Genomic DNA, 7,444 nt, shown 5'->3' on the forward strand with positions numbered 1-7,444 from the left:
AAGCTTCAGGAATGATGAATACATGCATGAGCACCTGCATATGTGCGTGTGCATACACACGTGCGCATGAACACACAAACACACCAATGAGTATTTCAATGCGACCTTCTTTAATTTTTTATCTTGTTGTATCCTTTTGCCATGTATTAGTTCACAAATTAACAAAATCAGCTAAGCAGCTATTTACATCAACTCATCATGTCTCTATAAAGTCTATTCTCTTTTTGCAATTATTCAGGAGGGCAATTCATCTCGCTCAACTCTGTAGTATTAGATGATTGTTTACGTTCTTCCTAGGTATATGATTTTGTGGAATTCTGCAGCGAACAGCTTATTTCTTTCACGAGAAGGGAAGCCTCTGTCAAACAATTCATAATAGGTTTTTCTCCTCCTGGCAAGCATCTGTAGTTTTATTATCTTCGTATATTTCATGATCTGTCTCTGTATGCCAAAGACTGCTGTGAAAATAAAAAGACCCTTTTCAGCACTTAGCATTCATATAACATTCATAGGTATGAAGGTGTTTAAATATTACTGAAATTGCTTTGGAATAAATAATGTTGACCTTGACTATCTTGAGAAAGAAGAATTGGTTTCTCAGCACTTAGGTAAGAACGTGAGTGAAAGAAACAAAAGGAAAGTTTGGAACAACTCAACACATACATTCAAATGAAACAAAACAACCCAAGAAAACACAAATTAATTCAGTACTCAAAAACCTGCAAGAAATGCAAAGATTTAAAAAAATCAGCTATGATAAGCTTTTGAAAATCCTGACTACATGGGAGTCTACTGTTGTGAAGACAGTGGTTAAAACTTAGACTGGACAGAATGATCTGTACACAAAGCCATGCACCTGTTATTCTAAATTCCAGGAAGAATAACATAAAGTGGACTGAGCCCAAGATCATACACAAGAAGGAAGCCTGATTCTATTTGAAAAATAATCAGAATAATTTAGGGCTGGGGGCATGACAAATTGGCAAGAACACCCATTTAGGAGACACAAGACACTCAATGCAAAATATATTATGGTTATTGAAGAAAAAAGCTATGACTTTAAATAGTTGGAATGATTGTAAGATTTGAGTATTTCAGTGGAGAAAAAACCCATGAGAGAGATAGAGTGAACCCATGTTGTGATCCTTTCTACTTAAGCTATAATGTTGTGTGGTACTCCAGACATAACAGAGTTATCTTGCAAATGAGCATGGATGTGCATTTGGGTGATGGAAATACTCTACTTACACAGGTGTAAATTAGATTTTTGGCTAGATTATAGTTCTTGAACTAAGACTCTGTGTGATGTCCCTGACCTTATTCTCTCAAGGCTACCACTCTACTACTTTGAGCCACAGTTCCAATTCTGATTTTCTCTTCACTGTTTGGAGATAATAGGCTCATGGACTTTCTTGCCCAAGATGGCTTCAAATCATGATCGTCAGATCTCATCCTCCTGAGTAACCAGGATTCTAGGCATAAGCTGTCTATTTTTTAAATAATTTAGTAAATCATACAGTTACAGAAGTTATAAATTATCATTACAACCTGTGTAATAGATGTGTGTATGTATATATCAATGCATACAGATAGAAATATTTTAACGTATCTTTGTATCTACAGTAGATTTATGAAAAATCAACCTTTGTTGTAAAATAAAATGGAAACAAAAGTTATTAAGGAGGAAAACAAAGGGAATTATCACATGTTTCTTGTTGTTGAATGGAATATGAATTGTGAGAATCAGTTTAGGAAAACCATCTTAATTTAACAAAATGGATAATGGGTATTAATTCCAATCTCTCTATTTGCCCATATTGTGCATCCTCACACATGAGTGTCAAAATCAAACCACAATTTTTGCTTTTGTATTTAATGCACCTGTTATAATTTAGGGGATTGATGAAGTAATCAAAAAATGATTAAAATAATAGTAAGTGAGCCTATGAGTTAGAGCTGAAAATGTTTTTAAATATAATAATAGCTAATTAAATTGAATTTATCTTACTTTTCCTCTATTGTCATGTCCCTCATTCCCAAATTAGAAAAGTACATAGAAGGTTCTCACTAAATTATTGTACAATAATGAAAAAAATGCATTGCACAGTGTGGTTTTAGCTTATTGAGACCTGTAGGGTGTAGTGTGTTTTTGAGGACTTGCAAAAAGTTGTGATGGTGAAGAAAGGACGGATGTGCTTATTCTGGAAAATTGCCTAGAGGATTGCTCCCAGAAAGATAGTGACGAATTCTTCCAAAAGATACAGTAAAATCACTTTCACAATCATGTTCACTGCTGCACTATTTACTGTAGCCAAGTTATGAAAACAGCCTAGATGCCTTATGGTGGAGGAATGGTTGGAGAAAGTGGGGCACATATACACAATTGGATTGCACCCATCCATTATGAAGACTGTTAAATAATTTGCAAAGAAATAGATAGATCTAAAAATATGTTAAGTAAACTAAGTCAGAGCCAGACACACAAAGGACCCATGTTCTGTTGCGTATTTGGAACATAGGACTTTATGCAAATTTACACAATAGTATTGCAGAAGAGTATTTAAAAGGCGAAATTTCTTATAAAATTGAACTTTTATTCCAACAAAATGAATACCAAGAAGCTATCATTTGGCAGATATGAGAAAGTCAAAGGGAAGGAATAAAGAGAGTTATGGATGAAGAGAGGGAAGGTCTAATATTCAATGCAGAAACTAGAAGAAATGAAAGTGGGGTGAGGTTTGGAAGGGTGTGGGAAAGTTATGTAAAGATCCATTGTACTTATAAACTGAATTGTTGAATAGAAATTCCTCTATACAACTATTTAATAAAAATATAACTAAAAACAATGGAAACATGGCTGGGAAGGAGGCTCAGTGGTAGAGAACTTGCCTTGCATGCCTGAGGCCCTAGGTTCGATTCCTCAGCACCACATAAGCAAAAAGTACAAAGCCAGAAGTGGCGCTGTGGTTCAAGTGGTAGAGAGCTAGCCTTGAGCTGAAGAGCTGAGGGACAGCTCCCAGGCCCAGCGTTCTGGACCCACGACCAGCCCCCACCCCCCCCCAAAAAAAAACAATGGAGACATTTGAATCTTAAACTGTGTTTTCTTAAACCACGAGTCCAAATAATAGTTTCCTTCTCAGAAATTTTCTTTGCAGTTTTTTCCTCAAAATGACATAAAAGTGACCAACAGAATGAATGTCAATACATCACATTGCATATCCTAAAGAAACACAATATAAAAATCACAGTAAAAATGTTAGAATTCATCACATGATAAAATAACAGGGAGAAATGATCAAATCCTGATTGTTTTTCCAAGTACGTTACGTATGGTATCTAATTTGATCCTCACAATAATCCCATAAAGTAGAACTACTTCCATTTCTAATTCTCAGATGATGATATCGAAGTCTTCAGAGTTGGAATTATTAGTACAACATTGCACAAATGGTAAATCTTAGCCTGCACCCCATTCCCACCGTATCAAATAACTTCATTCTAATTTATGGCTAAAATACCAGCACTTAGTCCACTAATTCTAGGAAAATTTCCCAGAATTATTGTCCACATTCTAATAATATTTCACTTTATCTTTGTTAAAAAATAGGAAACTAAGCGGGATGCCGGTGGCTCCATCTGTAACCCTAACTACTCAGGAGGCTGAGATCTGAGGACTGCAGTTCAAAGCCAGCCCAGGCAGGATATTCTGAGAGATTCTTGTCTATAATGAACAGCTAGTAAACCAGAAGTGGCACTGTTGCTGAAGCGGTACAGTGATCAACTTGAGCGGAAGAACACAGGGACAGTACCCAAGCCCAGAGTCAAGCGCCACAACCAACCAAAAAAAAAAAAAACCAAAAAGAAAAAAAAGGAAATAGGTAACTGTAATATGAAAACTCCAAGTTCATAATCAATTTATACCTCCCTGGTGAAAGGAACTGCTAAACTATAACATTCTTGATTTCTAGCTCAAAATTTTAGAAATCATATTCTATCCCATGACAACACTGCATTGCCTGGGGACCCTCATCTCTGTTTAACACAGTCATACTGAAAGAATAACCTTCCCAATTCCTGATGGAAACAGACTGCCGGTCTATAGACCAATCATTTCCACATTGTAGCTCACATAAGTTGTTTACCATTAGAAGTATTTTGATTGCTTTTTATACCCAACATTTTGAGAGAAATATATTACATTAAAATGCTATTAAAGCAAGACTGATATAAAAATCACCTTTGACCCCAGATAAATATTTTACCTTTCATATACCCAAAAATGCAGTCTTACCTATCATTAATGTTAGGAACGAGAGGTTAAAAATCATAGACACCAAGACCTAAGCATCAATTAAAGACTCTCCAACTTGTGAATACAATTGGTTTAAAAAGATATCAATACTACTACACGTTTTTCAAAATTTCTTGTGATACTGAAGATTCAATCATAAAATATTAACACTTGAAAACAACTCATTTTCTTGGGAGTAGGACACAAAACACAACTAATCATTTTCAAATACCTTTATTTTTCTACAAATTCACTCTTATAATTATAAAGAGTGTGAAACTAAATGAAGTACAGAGCCACAAAGGTAATAATTTAACTGCATCATCTACATTCAAAAAACTATTACTAGAAAACAAAATTATACTAATAATTAGCTCACCAAACCACTTTATTCTATTTTATTTACTTTCATAAAAACTGGGTTTTCATAAAATGATAGATTAAAAAAGCCTATATACCCACTTACATCTTCAGAACTTAAAAATATTTATTTCAGAAATGTCTTTAGCTCTATAGTCAATGAACTGAAATAATACTAAAATATTCAAAGGCTTTTCAGAAATTGCAAGACTAGCTCTGGGTTGTTATGTATATTGGAAAAGATATTCGAAAAGCCTTATTTGTTAAATTTGGGATAGTTACTCCCACAAAAGAACCATTAGTGAAGGTCCAATTGCATGTACAAAACAAGTTCAAATGCATCCACAATCTGGAGGTGACACAGGCTTTTTGTATGTTTGTTTTTGAAAGGTATATATAACAAGCATATCCACAATACTGTTTTCAGTCAATATGATGGGATATTCAAACCTAATAAATACAGGGTAGATTATCTTAGTGAGAATAGATATGATGTTACAAAGAAAGTTATTTTCAACAGAAATTTGGAAAGAGTTTATCCACCTTGTGTTTCACAGGAATAACCAGAGAGTAATACCTGTTTGGTCAAGTAGGTCAAACTCACTCCATGAGTATATCTTAAAAGTATAATCAATTTAAGAGGTCAAATACATGTTTTGTACTGACAGTCATCTTACAGCAATAACTTACTACCTAATTATATCTGCATCTTCTTACCTGACATATAACAAGAGCTGAAATTGGTCTCTTTTATCTAATTTAATGTTGTATATGCTTTGATTATGATGATGTTATTATTTGACAAATAAAATGTACAGAAGAGTGGCTCCATAGAAATAACATGACAGAACACTGATAAATAAAAACATTGCAACACATTTAGCTCTTTTCAGCCTCACCCTGTCCACATTGTCAAGCAACATTGCAACAGCACACTCACACATATACACATACACACATGTATGCACATGTACACACATATATATGCATGCTAAATTCAGGGTTTAGTACAAAAAAGTACAAATAAAATATTAGTGATTTGGACAAACGTTAATTTGCCTTATTACAAAATAATACACAATCCAGTCACCATGGGTGTTACATTTTACTTGCCTCACCACATGTGACCACTTAATTTATGTTAATTAATTGATTCATTCATTTGTTTTGTGCTAATACTAGCCTTGAATTCAGGGCCTGGTTCTGTCCCAGAATTTGTTGTTTTTTTGTTTTAAAAATTTGTAAAAATTTTTCTCCTAAGTCATAATGGTTTGGTTAAGTTTCTTCATTTTCAAAAATGCCAATCCATCTTTGTGTCTGTACAAAATATTTTCACAATACAAAGCAACGGCAATATCTTACTTTAAAAATTCATGGATTCAATGGTATTCTTCAAGTGAATTGCCTGACTTTGATGTCAAATTGTATTCAAGAGTTGTTTGTATACATCTCTAATGATTTCTGCAGAGTTTGTGATTTTTTAAATCAGAAATCATTTTAACTTATCTGTTGAAATGAGTAGTACAGAAACTAAAAATATTTCTGGTGCTTGTCTGAAAAAATTATATTTTAAAATAATCTGTATTTTGTTTGTATAATGTCCATAATCTATTTCATTCTCTCCTAGATATAATACTTTGAATTCTACATTGTTCTATATTATATAGGTTCATTAATAAATGTGTTATTTCAGATAGCATTCCATATAGAAAAAGTTTAGGATTCCTTTTTTACCTAGGTCCTTATAGTATTTTATTTCTTTGGGATAAAATGACAATGTTATCTACTTTCAAAAGTTTTGTAAAGATTATGCTATATAAAGGCCTTTCTAAGGTGAGGATTTAATACACTGATGTCAAACTAACTTTCAGTTCAATGAATTATATGTGTTGTTACATTTGTATTTTTTATTGTGAAAATACTGTACCGAGGGGTTACAATTACATGGGCAAGATAATGAGTAAATTTCTTATCAAGCATTGTAGCCTCCTCCTTTGTTTCCCCTTCCCATACCTTCCCATCTTCCCCCTGCCCCCCCACTCAATCCTCCCCGCTACCCCGCCCTGCACCAAAGTTGTAAAGTTCATTTTTGACATAACGACTTGTATTTTTGTAATCAATTTTTTAATAACTGTTTTTCATTTCTTGCTTCTGAAGAATGAAAAATATTGAATTCTTCACAAATTTTCATATCATCCTTTTGCAAATGCCATGATAATCTCTATATTGTTGTAATTTGGGTAAACGTGCTGCTGAAGCATGTAGTATCCTGTAAATTTAGGTAGTTAATGATGCAATCTTTATACAGGCATATATCCTTGGTTGACTGTTTGTAACCAGGAAACCTTATTGTTCCTAAAAATGCTATTGATCTTAATTCTCTAAAATTCTGTGTATATTGGAAAAAACATATTGTTTGGTCGATTCCTCACATTTGCCATTTTTTCTCAATGACTATTTCAAGTCTTTTTCATTTTAAATTTGATCATACTTTGAAGCCTTTATAGCTAGGTCCAAAGGTGATAGCTTTTCAAGTACTTATTTATCAACTGAGTTAGCTTTGTGGAGCTAATGGATTCAAAGCAAGCCTTGCTTAAGAGCTACTTCTAAACTTCTGGGCTTAAAATTTCCTAAATGAGGTCGTACTGGCACAAATGTCTACCTGATCCTTTACTCTTCTTTCATATAGCAACAGACCAACCAGAATATCTTACCCTGACAGCATAGATTGTCTTACTGGAACAAAACTAATCTTAGTTAAAAAGGATCATGGAGAGATGAACAATTAAGACA

At 33.6% G+C, this 7,444-nt stretch overlaps 1 pseudogene; it reads right to left on the reverse strand.

Annotated features, from left to right (window-relative positions):
• Nucleotides 1-6,812: 6,812 nt before the first annotated feature.
• On the reverse strand, nt 6,813-6,912 carry LOC122118459 (annotated as a pseudogene).
• Between the last annotated feature and the right edge of the window lie 532 nt (nt 6,913-7,444).

The sequence above is a fragment of the Dipodomys spectabilis genome, unplaced genomic scaffold (assembly GCF_019054845.1).
Source record: "Dipodomys spectabilis isolate Male_0828 unplaced genomic scaffold, ASM1905484v1 ptg000152l, whole genome shotgun sequence".
Classification (NCBI taxonomy): domain Eukaryota; kingdom Metazoa; phylum Chordata; class Mammalia; order Rodentia; family Heteromyidae; genus Dipodomys; species Dipodomys spectabilis.